The following is a 19,282-nucleotide window of genomic DNA, read 5'->3' on the forward strand; positions in this document are numbered from 1 at the left end:
TTAAGGTTATAAAGTTAGTCATAATCGTGCATCTGGCAACGGTATACGACATTCCACCACCGGGCCGTGTTTAAAGATTCTTGGGCCGCGGCTCATACAGTATCATACCAAGACCACCGAAAGATAGATCTATTTTCGGTGGCCTTGATTATACGTTGTACAGAAAACTCGATTGCTTCGAAGAAACTTTAGCATATTTTTTACCTGTTTTTTTTTTTTTTTTATGTCAACTGGTGAACGTTTTCTCTCGTGGTCCTCATTTCAAGGATTCACGAATGAGAAATAGTCTTCTAATTACTGAATTAAAATGTTGCCCGTCCAAATTTCCAAATTGTGATGCTTGTCAACCGATTCCTCGTGAAAAGGGGCTTAATTTCCAAGTAGCTATGGGTAGCTTTTTAACAGGTGATGGACATAGTATGTGAATACGTAAATATTCTCACATATGAGAGAGATGTGCTACAGATACGTTGAACTGTAAGACTATTGGATAACATTTTGTTACTACTGGAGAAGTTACGTGATTCTGGCTATTGTTCAAGTGAGACTGCTAAATTTTGATGGATATTGATTAATTTCAATAGAAAATCCTGTTAAGGGATCCTTACTCATTAGCGGAAGGTTCGAAATAAACTTTAAATCTACTGCGGCCAATTTAACAACTTAATTTTTTTTATATAAAATTTTAATACCAGCAGTTTTAATTGTAATGACAATCTTATTTCAGTTATATATAACAGTAAACCATGTTCATCATCCATTAATTATCTTGTATTCATAAGAAATCATCATACGCTCGTATAATTAAGTAACATTGATTAAGTTTAAATTTACTATACGCCGAAGAACAATTCATTTTAATCTTATGGCGATCGTTACCAAATCAGTCAAGAGGATATGGTTCTCAGAATCGATTATTTTTTTGTGTTTTTTCCTATAAGTTTCCTTAATGGTTCGCATAGATTATGCAAAGAGAATAAAAACTGCATCAGGTGGAACGGAACGTCAGTTAAGTAACCTCTTAATGAATTAAAAAAAAAAAGCTACATGACGAGAGTTCATATTTTTCTGGGAATCTGAAAATCGAAAAGCAAATATGCTTATAAAAGTAAGCGTGCATTCTTTTCGTTTAACAAACAGTAAATTATTCAAAAGGTCAATATGCCCAGAACATCGCGTGAATGGGTATTGACTCTCCGATGGTCATTATCTTCATATCATTTATAATCACCTGTAACGAACAAGTTTGAAATCTCCCATTGTTTTAAATCCCTAAATACCCCACCTACTCAACTTTCAATGGCCAATTACAATTTTTATCCATAAAATCTTCCTTAATACACATTTAATGACCCATCGAATGTTTGCGAAACATTTACAAGAAACTAAAAATCATTACATACCTGATGAATACAGATATATACGAAATATTTGGTATGAAAAATGGAAGTGAAATACCTCATTCTCATTTGAATGAGAATTATATATATGTATATGTATATATATATATATATATATATATATATATATATATATATATATATATATATATATATATATATATATATATAAATAATATTATATATATATATATACTGTATATATATATATATATATATATATATATATATATATATATATATATATATATATATATATATACTGTATATATGTTTCAATGTTTGTGTCTGTGTATCTGTGTAAAACGCAGCTATAAAGTTGTATTGCACTGAGTATTAAAATGATTAAAGTTTATTATCAGTAATACTGTACGGTAGATGTTCCACAATTTTGCAGTCAAGGGAATCTCTAACTTCCGTTACCTGAGCACTTCACACAGTGACAGATCAAAAGAATGTCATTCTTGAAACTGTAAACTGAGCTTCACAGGAGCTAAGTGCCATAGCGGCACACCCCAGTGAAATTCTTTTCTCCCCGGAAGAATGTTATACTTCCTTTCTGCTAGAGAGGGCAGAAAACATAAGTACCACTTTTTACACGAATAAGGTAGACGCACAAAGATCAGTACATACATACATACATACATACATACATACATATGTATGCACTGTATATATATATACATATATATATATATATTATATATATATATATATAATATATATATATATATATATATATATATATATAAATATATATATATACGTATATATATGTATGTATATATATATATATATATATATATATATATATATATATATATATATATATATATATATATATATATATATATATATATATATCAAGATTTACTAAATTACTCAATAAACTCATGGGTGTGTGGCGTAATCAAAGAAAGACACATTTGCTAAAACTAAATCTGGTAGATTAAAAAGTATGAGTATGCTCCCTTGTACACTAGATAGAATCAAAAGATTAGTAGAATTGTAGAGCTGGCATCCCATGCTGTCATTTAAATGAAAGCATAAGTGATAGCAAAGGAGGCCCTTTAGTTCGAAATATTAGTTTAATCGACAATGAATTATGAAATCAATATTCTTTGCAACACTGAATTTCAGAGCAGTCATCAACAATTTACCTGACATCATATTGAAACCTTCTTTCACTGTTCCTTTTTACTTATCTTTAAAACTTGTTAATTTTCCCTTCTTCCTCCTCAACCATGTAAAGCCATCTCCCTATCGGACCCTACTTTATCCATTAGTAATCTACTTTACCTTACGCATGCTCAGTACATTGGTAGCAGAAACCTGTAGCAGAACTCTAAAAAGAAGTCGGCTGTAGACATATTTCTAATTATAAGAACTTTAGAGGAAAAAAATAGGACATACTCATCAGTGTGACAATGAAACCCCAAAGATATGCCTATGTCCTCTAGTGTATGAATAATGAACCTTTATGTCGTTTTAATGAAATGGAGTTGTAAGGTTACGGATCAATTATATACCACTGAAAAAATAAAAAAATCTAAATGATTTTTACAGTCAGTCAGAAGGGAAATGAGTACGAGCAAATTTAAGGACAACATGGCCTATACTAATAAAACACTTTAAAAAATAAGTAAATTCAGCCCCAACAAAGCCATCCAAAAGTAAGGAATTAAATATTACATTTTTTGTGCTATAGCCTCGAAAACTGGAATAAAAACCAGATTTACACAGACTTTGTTTAAATTTCACTAATTATGAAAGGCTCATATATAGTAATTTATGATTAACAAAATAATTTGCTTTTCTTTAGACTTATGCAGTGACTCATCCTTTCTACTCGCAAGCATGTATCACAGAGTACTGGTGCATGCGGTGTATTTGTTCGAACATAAGTTAGATTCATCTTTGGGTTATTTTTTGAAGCTCCCGAGGTCGTCATCAAAAGCCAGCTGAAGTATGAGAAAAGTTTTGAGTTGAAAACAGCGTTTGGTATTTGATGTGTTAGTAGCGAGTGTGTTCGATAACATCAGAGGATCAAACGGTCTCGCAGACTCTGATGTTGACGACAAAGGATTAAAAAAAAAACAAGTTCGCTTTGCCCTGAATTCACGCTGAAAAAAGGGAAAAGCATGGCTTTGTGAACATGTTGGCATTCTGAACTAGGAAAAAATCTGTATCAATATGGAACGCTTCAGATTATCTCAGACTGCTTACGAGAGCACTGGACGGCGATTTTAATTCTCTGACTATACAGTTTTGTTTGTTTAGAAGAGGCATTTGTTATGGAGCTTCGACAGAATGATGATCTTTAAATGGTACATTCACTTTTGTCCTGTTAATTTACGAATAACCCAGAACAAAATTAGGGCTTTTATTTTTGACACTTTAACAGGCAATACTTGTTCAGTCAACTAACGAGTTATGACAAAGTGTTTTTAATTTTCACAAATGGCTTTATAGCAACAGTTCCGTAGTGAGTTTATTCTATTCTCCTCTAGAGAAACCTGTGTTTTAATGAGCTAACAAATAATTTTGATAGCCATTCACTCGTAGTAATCAGAAGTTCTTTCTCATACTAGAAGTCCAAAGGAGTTTTTGTCATGCGGTAATGAATCACGTTTCATTGTTGTTGACACTAGAGTTATCTAAATAGATGCTTTAACATCGGCATACCGAGGTGTGGAGGAACCAGATTCCTTTCTTCAGCAAAATAATCAGGGTATTACAAATAATTTTGCCTTTTGCAACTACCATCTGCAGTTCCAAGATTGGAACCTGTTCTACTTGCTACAACTAACTACCAATTTTGCCTTAGTTTAGTGGCATCTGCTGAAGACTATACGGTGGCACTTTTAGTCTTTACAGAAACTCAATTATTTCGAAAATGTTTCCAAAATGTGTATCTTAAAACATACGACAAACTTATTTTAGAGTTTAGAATAGATTTCCTATATTTCTTAGAATTGGAAACCTACGACAAATACCGCCATCCTCATCGTATGGAGATGAATTTTTCTATGGGTGTAACAGGCATAATCTACTGAAAAAATATTGATGTTGATAGACAGAGGTAGATAATAGCCTTTTTTATTTATCTCTTTGAGTTTACTTGTGTATGCTATCGTACTATTTTCTTGTTTTTCTATTTCAGGTAATTTATTCCATTGCGCCGTACCTCTGATAAAATAGCTTACAAGCAAGTTTTGTTCTAGTTCTGGGGACTGAATGACCAACTCGTGACTTGAATACCACCCTATCCGAAATATATTAAACAAACATTAGATCGTAAAACTGCATTTGTTTATTCGCTTTAAACCATTCCAATTTTCCAATAACATCGCTACATTAGCAGGATTTTTTTTTTTGTAAACTGCTCATCTTTGTGATACTGCAAGTTCCTCCGATAACTGAAAAGGTTTTTACAATTTCCCGTGCATGATAGTTAAGGTTCTTGAGTTTCCATTTGCCTCTTTGAATACGCACCATGGACATTTGTTGAGAGTTAGAGAATTATCCAATACATACATCAGACGGGGAAGAGCATTATTACGAAAGACAAAAAACTTAGTCATCATGAAGAGTAATTTTTTTTTATATTAACAGTAAATGATTTTCATTTGTGCGTCATTTGCAAATTTAATCCAGTCATTCCTTCAAGACTTATTGTAAACATACTTGCCAAGGGGCAATGTCAGTTTATGCACATATCTAAACACCTTCTCCCATAGGTTACAATGGAATTACTCAAGTAAGCAAAAGCGCAGGCTGTTGCCATCTATGGGACCCTAAGAGTAACATATCCCACCGGATTCTTGCGTATTGTTTATTTTCTCGGACAGTAGAGGGCCTTGTCTTGGCTTTCGTATTTCATACCAGAAATTGCCGGATTTTTTTCTCATGAAAGAGCTCAAAGAACTTTAAATCACTCGATTAGCTTTCGCTCTTTCCTATTTTATAACCTCAAATATATTCACATTTATGTAATAGGGTATGTACTAGTGTCAGTATGATCAAATAAAAAAGCACCTTACTAAAATGTATTTGGTATTTAAGATTCTTTCCTTCTAAATACAGCAATAGCAACAATCTTCACTTTCGTTACCACCTTACTTCAGTAGAAGGCAAACACAAGAGCAATGCTTGTAACCCAATAGGCCTTTAGAGCGACCGTGAGTAAAATGCTATTAAAGAGAAAAAATCTTTTAAGACTCTACCTGATATGCCATGAGCCCTACAAGAATTTCCTTTTTTTCAGACCTATAATAGTTTAATAAGCTTCCACATCTACTGGTTATGGCAAGAAAAGGTGCTGATTTGAGTTCGCACTCTATCAGAGACCGCACGTAATGCGAAGTACAACGACAGACATTCACTAAAAGCCAATAGAAAATTTCTGGAGAAGTTACTGAATTATTTACTCTTATATTTAGAGTTTACGATTATATTTCTCTGTAGTTTGCTCTGTCACATCGAAGGCGTGATTTTACCTTTATCCCTGATAGCATGAATTTAAAGTTGGTAATTTCATCATATTCGGTTAACATATATAATTTTCCTTTGTTCCGTAAACTAATTTGATTTGTTATGTCATCCTATGGCGCCGGGAGGTGAGATGGGGTTGGATCATTTCTCCTATGTCCAAGCAAGACATAAAAGTATACATGGTCGGTTTTAAAAATCTCATCTAAATCACCTATGTTATATAAAAATAAAACTGATGCAAAAGATTTTTTCCCAATCTCTAATTCTTTAAATTGCGAAGTACACGTTTCACTTTTTCATTTTGGTTGGGACATTTCACAAATGACAGATATCAATTAATTCATGATCTTGAATATAACAGGTCTCAACATCTTATAGTAAAACTTTACTCTCTGCTATTAAAGCGCCAGAAGAGTTGTTTTAGAGAAGAGCGTAGGTCTGCACATTATTGGAATTAAATATGAATTATTTACAATTTTCATGAATTTCGACTGAGACAATAATCGAGCTTCATTCAAGTCAACCTAACAACAATTGTCTTTATTTTTCGACAGATAACGTCAACGAAAGTATACTGGTGAAGATACAACGCTCCAACTATGACAGATGGTAATGTATATAATTGAATTTAACTCTTATATCTTGTAGTTTGTGACTCAAGGTAGGTTTGTTTTTAGCTGTTAATTTTTCTGATCATTGTCAACATAAAAATCAGGCTTAGAACCTCTACCACTTTCATTACGAAAGATACCAAAACCTTGATCTGCCAATAATCTACCAAGAATACTCGGAACTACATAGTATGTCAATATTCCCATATAGTATTATCTTAGAAATATGTAAACATCATAAAAGATATCTGGCATTGATGCGGTTAATTCATAGACCTATTCTTTACTCTATTCATTTCATTCATATCATCATTCGCTTTGCTTTCTTTACCGATCTAGTAATTATCGTACAGCAACCCAAAATACCTTTTTGGGCTAATTGTTACAAAATGATATGAATTGCATGAGTTTTGTAACAGTTAGCATATTAAGGTATACTTTGGTCACCGTACGCTAATTAGGAGATCGGCAAAGAAGGCAAAGCCAACGATGGTTTGAATAAAAAGGAATAGGGTAAAGAATAAGTCTATGAATTAACCACATCAGTGCTTGATATCTTTCACCATGTTTAGATGTTGCTCAGCTAAGGATATTTTATAAGAATGTTGACATACTATGTATTCCAGAGGCATGGCCAGTTCCGAATATTCTTGTTAGTTTGTAGGAGAATGAATGTTTTTGATGTCCTTCGTTTTGAACGATAAATTAATGGCGACTGAATTCCTCATAGTTGTAACATTCCACTTCCCTCTCCTCGACACCTAGACAGTATTTGTAGGTTTTGTATTGTTGACTGGACCTACGAGTCATTTCTGAGTTATTGCAGTCCCTGATGGATCATTGTCCAGGCTGTTAGTCTCCATATCGGTTCTCCTCGAAATCCACCTCCTGGCAGGATTGTTATCTATGGAACCTGGTGTACCGCATTTATTTGTTGTTTTTGTCTCTCCGTGTCGTTGTGGGAACACGACGTGTTCGTGAAAATGTACCATTGGTCTCCATTGACTCAGCCTAGTACATTTAAAACGGGGAGGCCTTAGTTGTGTTTCACTTGAAGTCAGTCATGACATAAGGTGCAGGAATCATTTCGATACTGCGTCCGAAAGTTTCATAGAAACAGCATGAGTTAGATTCTGGTTTGCCAGCTCGCTGATGCCATGTCTTCCTCACCCGTTCCAAGGATAACAAAGGTACGTGTTGACAAAAGACAAGGTTCATTTATCACACCATTTACTAGATTTTGTACAATAAGTTAAGCAAAATCCTGAGTGATTCTGAGGTCAGTATAGTTTCACAGACACTAACTTCCATATACGTTATTAATTAAGTTTTACTAATGTTAACCAACAAACCACGCAAGTTATCCAACGAAGAATAAACTACATTCATCATTTACAATGTCATTTAGATTGCTACAAACATTTTTCTTATTCATCAAAAACTCTAGTTTTTACTGTAACCTAAGCTTTTGATAATCCTAGGTTGTTATCTCGTGGATTTCTTATTGTACGATTTTTACCCCGTGATTTTATTTTTTTATAAAATAATCTTATGCCACATGTACTGCCTGAACAATTCATCGTTGCAATTTCAAATCTGTGTTATTTTCGTCTGCATTCACCATCTATACTTACCTTTAATTGGAATCAGGTATGCAAGTCATTATTTTCTCCCCTAGTTTTTCATGACCAACTAATTTTGGGAAAATGAGTTAACGGTGTAATTTTTGGAGAGGAATTGAATGCATACATTAGGGCGGATAGTTTACCACGTAGCTGTAAAAGTGAAAGAAGTGGAAAAAAAGTTTACCAGTGAGCTCGGGGAAGTCTCTAACGCTGACACAGAATTCGTCGTATGCTGATGTGACCGAGGCGAAGGATAGTGTTAGAAGGACCTAATCGTCTGCAGATAATGAGCAATGAGCAAAGTACTGAAAAAAAGAGACGTAACTGGGGCTTTGGCAGGATTTAAAGTAGTTGACACCAGATTTATTGAGAAGAAAATCGTTATGACTGGTGATAAAGAAAGGGGCTGAGATGATAATATAGGTAATGTTGACAACGTACTTATAAAAAAAATGTGAAGAAGCTCACAACAAAATCATTTTTTCTAATGTATTGTATGTAAAGTCGAAGGAAGATATCATAGGTATCCTGACTGCAAGAAGTGAATACTTGCAGAATGTCGAGAATATTTAGTGCAATATTTAGAGTATTTTCGACGTCAGCTCTTGGAAAAATACGTCTTAAAACCTAATGCACTTGAGAGAGATTTCGTTCATATGATTCAGGATAGCATAAAATTAGGGGGGGGGGACATAAAATGTAAAAGATAGATATTTTGCCACTATTTGTTTTTAATGTCAAGTCTACAAACACACAGAACTCAGGTGCCTTGCTGAGGGAGAGATGTGATGAACCATACCTCGGAAAAGTGCGATAAATCATATGACTGGGGATTGTAAATTTATGATTAAAAAAGGGATAATTTACAAGAAACTTCACAAGTCTGCTTTGAATCATACAGAGAATAAGAGATGCAAAACATTAGAAAAAGAGCCTAAACGATTAGAAATGATACTAACCACGGTTTTAGATTTTGATGGTTAACAATAAAATGGAGTTTTTTATATCTTCATTCCTTCGGTAATAAGATTGTAAATCAAGATTATCTTGATGAAATAGTTTGTTTTGACACGGTTGAGACTTGGTTCGGTGAACATTATTAATTTTACTTGGCATTAAGCAAATAGGGAGGAGATATTTGGTGATGTCACTGGTGATATTAAGAATGGATGAAAATGAAACAATTGAAATCAAATGACAAGAATGAATGACTCATTGCAAGAAAAAAGATAATCTCAGGCTTCAGGTACTATAATGAATGTGTTGAATTTGCCAAAGAGATTTAGGAGTGATATTAGGCACCAATCTGTGGGAATGACCAAATCAACCGATGGAAATGTGTTCCTATTCAAAAGAGATTAAAAATATTCCTATTTACTGACTGCTACACCAGCAAAACCAGGATTAGCATTAATTACGAAATTAACAAACGTTTTTTTGAGGTGTAGTCCTGCATATCCGGTTGCGCCGTGCTATTTTATTATTATTATTATTATTATTATTATTATTATTATTATTATTATTATTATTATTATTATTATTATTATTTTTTATTATTATTATTATTATTATTATTATTATTATTATTATTATTATTATTATTATTATTATTATTATTATTATTATTATTATTATTTATTTTTTTCTTCTTTTTTTCTTTGGATGGGCGACCGGTGGGGAAGGGGGCTCCACGGGATTAATGGCCGGAAATAACAGATATTTACGACCGATAACCTGAAGTTTCTCTGTTCATCGTAAATCTGAATTTTTAATATTTTTCTATACATTCCCTTCAATTTTCAACAATCCGTAAATACCGCGACATCAGAGTCAACTACCGACAAGGGGCACAATCAGTAAAAAACTGGTGAATATGTAACATTTAATTAAACACTTCTTCCTGTCTGCACACAAAACTATGCCCCAGTGTCTCAATTTTAAATCACCATTAACTTATGAATGCACGTTGTTGAAATCGTAATAACGTAATGAAACGCTTCAAACAGAAATACCCACAGTTCCTCGTTGGAATTTAACAAATCATTAGGGTAATAAATGATCAAATATAGAGAATCCCATTATTGTTACTTTCTTAATGAATTACAGAACTCCTCATAGTCACGAACAAATCTGCTTCTTGAAACTATGGCACTCATTTCCACATGTTCGATGAAATATGGAAATATCCAAGTACAATAACAGATTTTTATATATGATACTCGAGTAATTTTTCCTCGAAATACATATAAAAAGATTTTTATTTGATCCGATTATTCCGGTAGAGATATATTTTGACAAAAAACATCAAAGCGTATTTACACATCACTTTTTTTTTTTTGCACCACAACCAGACTATGGGTGTAATATGCGTCTATAAGCTGCAGTATCTCTGCTCCAACAAAATTCGCTGCAACGAAATAGTTTTCTCTCTGACGGTGACGAAAATAAACAGAAATTGAAATAACTGTTCCTAATAACAACGTGTGAACGCAAGACACTCTAAATGGATATTTCATATGCTTGACTGGCTTTACACACACACACACACACACACACACACATATATATATATATATATGTATATATATATATATATATATATATATATATATATATATATATATATATATATATATATATATATATAGGTTCCAGATGAGGTATTATATCAGTAAACAGGAAGGTCAGTAAAACACATCATATAAAAACCGATAAAAACACTTTTTATTATTGGTGGTACAAGCCTCAGTAACTACCTCACCAACCTTGAATATATATATATATATATATATATATATATATATATATATATATATATATATATATATATATATATATATATATATATATATATATACATATATACATAGGTTCCAGATGAGGTATTATATCAGCAAACAGGAAGGTCAGTAAAACACATCATATAAAAGCCGATAAAAACCACTTTTCTATTATTGGTGGCACAAGCCTCAGTAACTACATTAAACGACTGGTTCCGTCTTTAAACTCCAGCGTGACTGCTGGCCCTCTGTATCTAGCATAACTGAACTCTTGGGTAGGTTTTCGGTCCTGGTCATTATCTCTTCCTCCTCCCCTCTAACAAGCTGTTAAGCACTGGGTCTAACTCTTACTATATACAATTCTTGAGGTTCTTTTTAAAGTAAAGTTAACGCTCAAGTTTTATTTTCGTTTTTGTAATCAGTGAATTGAAGTTTACTGTAATTTTATTGTGATTTGTGATATTTTAATGAGTTTGCGTTAATTTACAGATTGAAGATGCACTGAGCAATGTGAAACGTTTCTTGATTAAACCTTGGCTTTTATGATGTATTTTATGGACCCTGCTGTTTTATATATATATATATATATATATATATATATATATATATATATATATATATATATATATATATATATATGTATGTAGCAAGAAGGCACTAAAGCAGACAGCTTGGTACATGGTTTTCCTTTATTCAGGGCGGCCTACGTTTGAGATCCTTGTCTCATCCTCAAGGCTAAAAATACAAAGTAAAATATACAAATACAGCAAGAAGATTTAGGATATATGTACAAATAAAATATGATAAAGTAAAACATCAGTAAAAAGGGTAAACCTAAAATAAAATTGTTAAAAAAAAAAAAAGAGAGAAAGAAATAGAAAATTTTTAACTAACAGACCTTATTCCTCGAAGTTCAGTTGCTGTATGAAAAACAATAAACATAAGGTGGTGTGGTTTTTTAAGCTATATACAGGGGCGTGGACGAGGAATGATTGTTCAAAGAGGGAACAAGCTTTTTGATCGCTAACGATTCAAGAATAGGAGGTGGTGTTCGTGTTGACTAGTTAGTATAATCTTAAAATCATTATAGTTTATTTTTACTTTTGCATAGTTTTATGTGGTTTCTAATATTGGATGTTTCTGGGATTAGACAACTTGCACCCAGTGCGAAAGCTAACGCCAATATGTGCGTCACATCTGACCTTAAGCAGTCGGCGTGTGTTTCCCACGTATGTCTGACAATGGCATTGACAGCAAGTAAATAAATAAACAACACCGGACTGCATTAAAGGGGGCAGTTTTTCTTTGTCACGAAACATACCGCCAATAGTTCTTGGGTTCTTAAATATGAGCTTCACGTCAACTGCAGGAAAATAATTCGTTAAAATCCTTTTTAGATTGGGTAGGAAAGAGGTGTCATGCGTGAACGGAAAACTTATATAATATGTTAATTTATGTGCCAAGTGTGTGGTAGCAGGAGGGTGAAAGGACTTATCCAATGCTCTCTTAACATGCTTTAAAAATAAATTGGATGGATAGCAGTTGGATTTAAAATAATCATAAAGAAAACCTATTTCCTTGTGAAAAAGATGCCAGTCGGATGTAAGTGTTATGGCCCTGTGGAGGAGAGTGGACAGAATTCAATTTAAAATTATAAAAGCACGAACTGTAAAAATTCTGCCCAAGACCAGTAAAGGTTTTCTTGCGGAACACACCAGTATGAAATCTCTTTTCTTCACGGATGACGATGGTGTCTAAAAGGATAATTGGTTATTATTTTCTAATTCATAAGTAAATTTTATGTTATTATGTAGCGAATTAGTAAAAAACTGGTCACAGTGGTGACGTTCTTTAAAAGGACAAAAGTGTCGTCAACATAACGGCGATAAAATAAATTCTTGAAAACAGAGGACAGCTGTCCAGCAGCTCTCTCTCGAATTTGTGCATAAAAATATCAGCAAAAATGCAGCTTAATGGATTACCCATTCTACACCTTCCACTTGCATGTAAACTTCATCATTAAACACAAAGGCCGTGTCCTGCACCGCCAACTCCAATAGCTCTTTAAAATCTAAGTGGTTAAAACCGTGGTACACATTGTCCTGATCACCAAAATAGTATCCAAAATATAATCGATTGTTTCCTCCACTGGTATATTAGTGAATAGTGACTCTATATCAAAACTGGCCATGACCAAATCGGAATCTTGACATAAAATATTATTTTTAAATTCTAAGGAACTGTTAACAGTAAATTCATTTTTGAAAGAGTTTTCCAAGAGAGGACTATGTATTTTGCAATTTTGTAGTTGGGTGTAGTATATGAAGAAAGGATTAGCCTCATAGGTATATTCTCTTTATGTATCTTGGGAGGCCATACATGATACCATAAGATGATCCAGTGACGAAAAGCTCATCATAAGTAGTTTGAGTAATAACCTGTTTATTTTTAAAGATCTCAGAAAAACGGTTAATTTTGTCCTCTTTCTTAAAAATAAGTTTAAAGTCTTTATTACCAATTTTTGAAATTTAGAATCATCGGTGAGTATATTCTGCATTTTTGGAGATAATCAACTTTATTCAAAAATAACTGTACCATTACCTTTATCTGGTTTGGAAAATATTAGAACATTTTTTCTCAATTTCTGAAGACCTATTTAGATCATCTTTGTTAAATAAAAGGCCCATCTAGTTTTCTGTTTGTGTAATTAGTATGTGCGAAAGCAGATACAGTTCAGTTTCTAAATTTTGATAGTTAGCGTTTAAAGGCAAGTTCTTCAGTTTGGTAAAAAGTACTTCAAAGGGCAAATAGTACTCATAGTAAAGGGTTTGTAGTTGGGCAACAGAAATCCAGCCCAAAAGATAAAAGAAATTTTCTTTCTTAGTTAAGTTATAGTCAGAGAAGTTGAAAACCACCTTGTTCCCTTTACCAGAAAAATTCGGTTTGAAGACACCTAGTTTCTTAAGTTTGTTGTTGTGGGTGTTTTTGACCTTTTCAATATAGCCATTTAAATCTTTAGATAACAACCAGTTAAAAATGATTAAATCAATAAGTGTGAGTCGGTTATGGATATCATTATACAAAAGTTGTAGAGGTTTGACATGTTTAGAAATAAGCTTTTCTTTGGTACAGATTTTCAATAGACAATAATGCAGACGTGGAATCATGATAGAATTTAGTATTATATAACGAACGTCTATATAATTTAAATTTAACAAAGTTAGGTGTGACCTGATTTGAGCTGGCAATATTGCAAGAATTCAGGAGGTCGAGTTTTGCTTTCCACCACTTCTTCAAAGTAATTTCAATTTACGACAAGTCAGTAGTAGAGGGCGGTCGTATCTGCGCTGGATCAGGTCGCGGAAATGCAAAATACCACTGGACCTGAGGCGGACGAGGAAGACAAGGCGAACATCCAGGAAAACATGGTAGAAAGTCAAGGAGATGTTTCGTGAGGCAGATGAAGTCCAGAATAAGCTGGTGGACCAGGCGGGACGTAAAATTTCAAGAATCCACATAACAGCAGGAAGAACACATTGGTGTGAAATCGAGGCTATTCTCAGCAAAATAGCAAGAAGGCACTAAAGCAGACAGCTTGGTACATGGTTTTCCTTTATTCAGGGCGGCCTAACGTTTTTGAGATCCTTGTCTCATCCTCAAGGCTAAAAATACAAAAGTAAAATATACAAATACAGCAAGAAGATTTAGGATATATGTACAAATAAAATATGATAAAGTAAAAACATCGGTAAAAAAGGGTAAAACCTAAAATAAAATTGTTAAAAAAAAAAAAAGAGAGAAAGAAATAGAAAATTTTTAACTAACAGACCTTATTCCTCGAAGTTCAGTTGCTGTATGAAAACAATAAACATAAGGTGGGTGTGGTTTGCTATATACAGGGGCGTGGACGAGGAATGATTGTTCAAAGAGGGAACAAGCTTTTTGATCGCTAACGATTCAAGAATAGAGAGGTGGTGTTCGTGTTGACTAGTTAGTATAATCTTAAAATCATTATAGTTTATTTTACTTTTGCATAGTTTTATGTGGTTTCTAATATTGGATGTTTCAGGATTAGACAACTTGCACCCAGTGCGAAAGCTAACGCCAATATGTGCGTCACATTGAAACATAGCAGTCGGCGTGTGTTTCAGAAAATGTCTGACAAATGGCATTGACAGCAAGTAAATAAATAAACAACACCGGACTGCATTAAATAAACAGGTTATTACTCAAACTACTTATGATGAGCTTTTCGTCACTGGATCATCTTATGGTATCATGTATGGCCTCCCAAGATACATAAAGAGAATATACCTATGAGGCCAATCCTTTCTTCATATACTACACCCAACTACAAAATTGCAAAATACATAGTCCCTCTCTTGGAAAACTCTTTCAAAAATGAATTTACTGTTAACAGTTCCTTAGAATTTAAAAATAATATTTTATGTCAAGATTCGATTTGGTCATGCAGCCAGTTTTGATATAGAGTCACTATTCACTAATATACCAGTGGAGGAAACAATCGATTATATTTTGATACTATTTTTAATGATCAGACAATGTGTACCACGGTTTTAACCGCTTAGATTTTAAAGAGCTATTGGAGTTGGCGGTGCAGGACACGGCCTTTGTGTTTAATGATGAAGTTTTTTTATGCAAGTGGAAGGTGTAGGAATGGGTAATCCATTGCTTGCATTTTTGCTGATATTTTTATGCACTAAATTCGAGAGAGAGCTGCTGGACAGCTGTCCCTCTGTTTTCAAGCCAGTTATTTTATCGCCGTTATGTTGACGACACTTTTGTCCTTTTTAAAGAACGTCACCACTGTGACCAGTTTTTTGCAGTATGCTAATTCGCTACATAATAACATAAAATTTACTTATGAATTAGAAAATAATAATAATTATCCTTTTTAGACACCATCGTCATCCGTGAAGAAAAGAGATTTCATACTGGTGTGTTCGTGCAAGAAAACCTTTACTGGTCTTGGGCAGAATTTTTACAGTTCGTGCTTTTATAATTTTAAATTGAATTCCCTGTCCACTCTCCTCCAAGGGCCATAACACTTACATCCGATTGGCATCTTTTCACAAGGAAATAGGTTTTTTTATGATTATTTTAAATCCAACTGTTATCCATCCAATTTATTTTTTAAATGTATGTTAAGAGAGCATTGATAAGTCCTTTCAAACTACCACACACTTGGCACATAAATTAACATATTATATAAGTTTTCCGTTCACGCATGACACCTCTTTCCTACCCAATCTAAAAGGATTTTAACGAATTATTTTCCTGCAGTTGACGTGAAGCTCATATTTAAGAACCCAAGAACTATTGGCGGTATGTTTTCGTCAAAGAAAAACTGCCCTTTAATGCAGTCCGGTGTTGTTTATTTATTTACTTGCTGTCAATTTTAATTGTCAGACATACGTGGGAAAACACGCCGACTGCTTAAGGTCAGATGTTATATTGGCGTTAGCTTTCGCACTGGGTGCAAGTTGTCTAATCCCGAAACATCCAATATTAGAAACCACATAAAACTATGCAAAAGTAAAATAAACTATAATGATTTTAAGATTATACTAACTAGTCAACACGAACACCACCTCCCTATTCTTGAATCGTTAGCGATCAAAAAGCTTGTTCCTCTTTGAACAATCATTCCTCGTCCACGCCCCTGTATATAGCTTAAACCACACCCCACCTTATGTTTATTGTTTTTCATACAGCAACTGAACTTCGAGGAATAAGGTCTGTTAGTTAAAAATTTTCTATTTCTTTTTGATTTTTTTTTTTTTTTTTTTTAACAATTTTATTTTAGGTTTAACCCTTTTTACTGATGTTTTACTTTATCATATTTTATTTGTACATATATCCTAAAATCTTCTTGCTGTATTTGTATATTTTACTTTGTATTTTTAGCCTTGAGGATGAGACAAGGATCTTGAAACGTAGGCCGCCCTGAATAAAGGAAACCATGTACCAAGCTGTCTGCTCCAAGTGCCTTCTTGCTATTTTGCTGAGGAATAGCCTGATTTCACACCAATGTGTTCTTCCTGCTGTTATGTGGATTCTTGAAATTTTACGTCCCGCCTGGTCCACCAGCTTATTCTGGACTTCATCTGCCTCACGAAACATCTGTTTTGATATTTCTACCATGAATTTTCCTGGATGTTTATTTTTTGCTCTTCACCTCGTCCGCCTCAGGTCCAGTGGTATTTTGCATTTTATTGACCTGATCCAAGCAGATACGAAGCCCTCTACTACTGACTTGTCGTAAATTGGAAATTACTTTGAAGAAGTGGTGGAAAGCAAAACTCGACCTCGAATTCTTGCAATTATTGCCAGCTCAATCAGGTCACAGCCATTTGATTTTGTTAAATTTAAATTATATAGACGTTCGTTATATAATACTAAATTCTATCATGATTCCACGTCTGCATTATTGTCTATTGAAATCTGTAAAAAGAAAAGCTTATTTCTAAACATGTCATTGTTGTATCTACAACTTTTGTATAATGATATCCATAACCGACTCACACTTATTGATTTAATCATTTTTAACTGGTTGTTATCTAAAGATTTAAATGGCTATATTGAAAAGATACAAAACACCCACAACAACAAACTTAAGAAACTAGGTGTCTTCAAACCGAATTTTTCTGGTAAAGGGAACAAGGTGGTTTTCAACTTCTCTGACTATAACTTAACTAAGAAAGAAGAATTTCTTTTTATCTTTTGGGCTGGATTTTCTGTTTACCCAACTACAAACCCTCTTACTATGAGTACTATTTGCCCTTTGAAGTACTTTTTACCAAACTGAAGAACTTGCCTTTAAACGCTAACCTATCAAAATTCCAAACTGAACTGTCTGCTTTCTGCACATACTAATTACCACAAACAGAAAACTAGATGGGCCCTTTCTTTAACAAAGATGATCTAAATACCCTTCAGAAATTGAGAAAAATAATAACTTAATATTTTCCAAACCAGATAAAGGTAATGGTACAGTTATTTTGAATAAAGTTGATTATCTCCAAAAATGCAGAATATACTCACCGATGATTCTAAATTTCAAAAAATTTGTAACAAAGACTTTAAACTTATTTTTAAGAAAGAGGACAAAATTAACTAAGTTTTCTGAGATCTTTAAAAATAAACAGGTTATTACTCAAACTACTTATGATGAGCTTTTGTCACTGGATCATCTTATGGTATCATGTATGGCCTCCCAAGATACATAAAGAGAATATACCTATGAGGCCAATTCTTTCTTCATATACTACACCCAACTACAAAATTGCAAAAATACATAGTCCCTCTTTGGAAAACTCTTTCAAAAATGAATTTACTGTTAACAGTTCCTTAGAATTTAAAAATAATATTTTATGTCAAGATTCCGATTTGGTCATGGCCAGTTTTGATATAGAGTCACTATTCACTAATATACCAGTGGAGGAAACAATCGATTATATTTTGGATACTATTTTTAATGATCAGGACAATGTGTACCACGGTTTTAACCGCTTAGATTTTAAAGAGCTATTGAGTTGGCGGTTTGAGGGACACGGCCTTTGTGTTTAATGATGAAGTTTACATGCAAGTGGAAGGTGTAGGAATGGGTAATCCATTGCTGCATTTTTGCTGATATTTTTATGCACAAATTCAGGAGAGAGAGCTGCTGGACAGCTGTCCTCTGTTTTCAAGCCGTTATTTTATCGCCGTTATGTTGACGACACTTTTTGTCCTTTTAAAGAACGTCACCACTGTGACCAGTTTTTGCAGTATGCTAATTCGCTACATAATAACATTAAATTTACTTATGAATTAGAAAATAATAACCAATTATCCTTTTAGACACCATCGTCATCCGTGAAGAAAAAGAGATTTCATACTGGTGTGTTCCGCAAGAAAACCTTTACTGGTCTTGGGCAGAATTTTTACAGTTCGTGCTTTTATAATTTTAAATTGAATTCCCTGTCCACTCTCCTCCACAGGGCCATAACACTTACATCCGACTGGCATCTTTTTCACAAGGAAATAGGTTTTCTTTATGATTATTTTAAATCCAACTGCTATCCATCCAATTTATTTTTAAAGTATGTTAAGAAAGCATTGGATAAGTCCTTTCACCCTCCTGCTACCACACACTTGGCACATAAATTAACATATTATATAAGTTTTCCGTTCACGCATGACACCTCTTTCCTACCCAATCTAAAAAGGATTTTAACGAATTATTTTCCTGCAGTTGACGTGAAGCTCATATTTAAGAACCCAAGAACTATTGGCGGTATGTTTCGTCACAAAGAAAAACTGCCCCTTTAATGCAGTCCGGTGTTGTTTATTTATTTACTTGCTGTCAA

At 33.4% G+C, this 19,282-nt stretch overlaps 1 long non-coding RNA gene across 1 annotated transcript in view; it reads left to right on the forward strand.

The window, feature by feature from the left end:
• The window catches only part of LOC136838294 (uncharacterized), a 252,169-nt gene that overhangs the window by 98,364 nt on the left and 134,523 nt on the right, over window positions 1-19,282 (forward strand). The window contains exon 2 of the long non-coding RNA XR_010852925.1: window positions 6,449-6,503. This is a non-coding gene — a long non-coding RNA (uncharacterized lncRNA). The remainder of the gene's footprint in view (window positions 1-6,448; window positions 6,504-19,282) is intronic.

Source organism: Macrobrachium rosenbergii, chromosome 4, assembly GCF_040412425.1.
Source record: "Macrobrachium rosenbergii isolate ZJJX-2024 chromosome 4, ASM4041242v1, whole genome shotgun sequence".
Lineage (NCBI taxonomy): Eukaryota > Metazoa > Arthropoda > Malacostraca > Decapoda > Palaemonidae > Macrobrachium > Macrobrachium rosenbergii.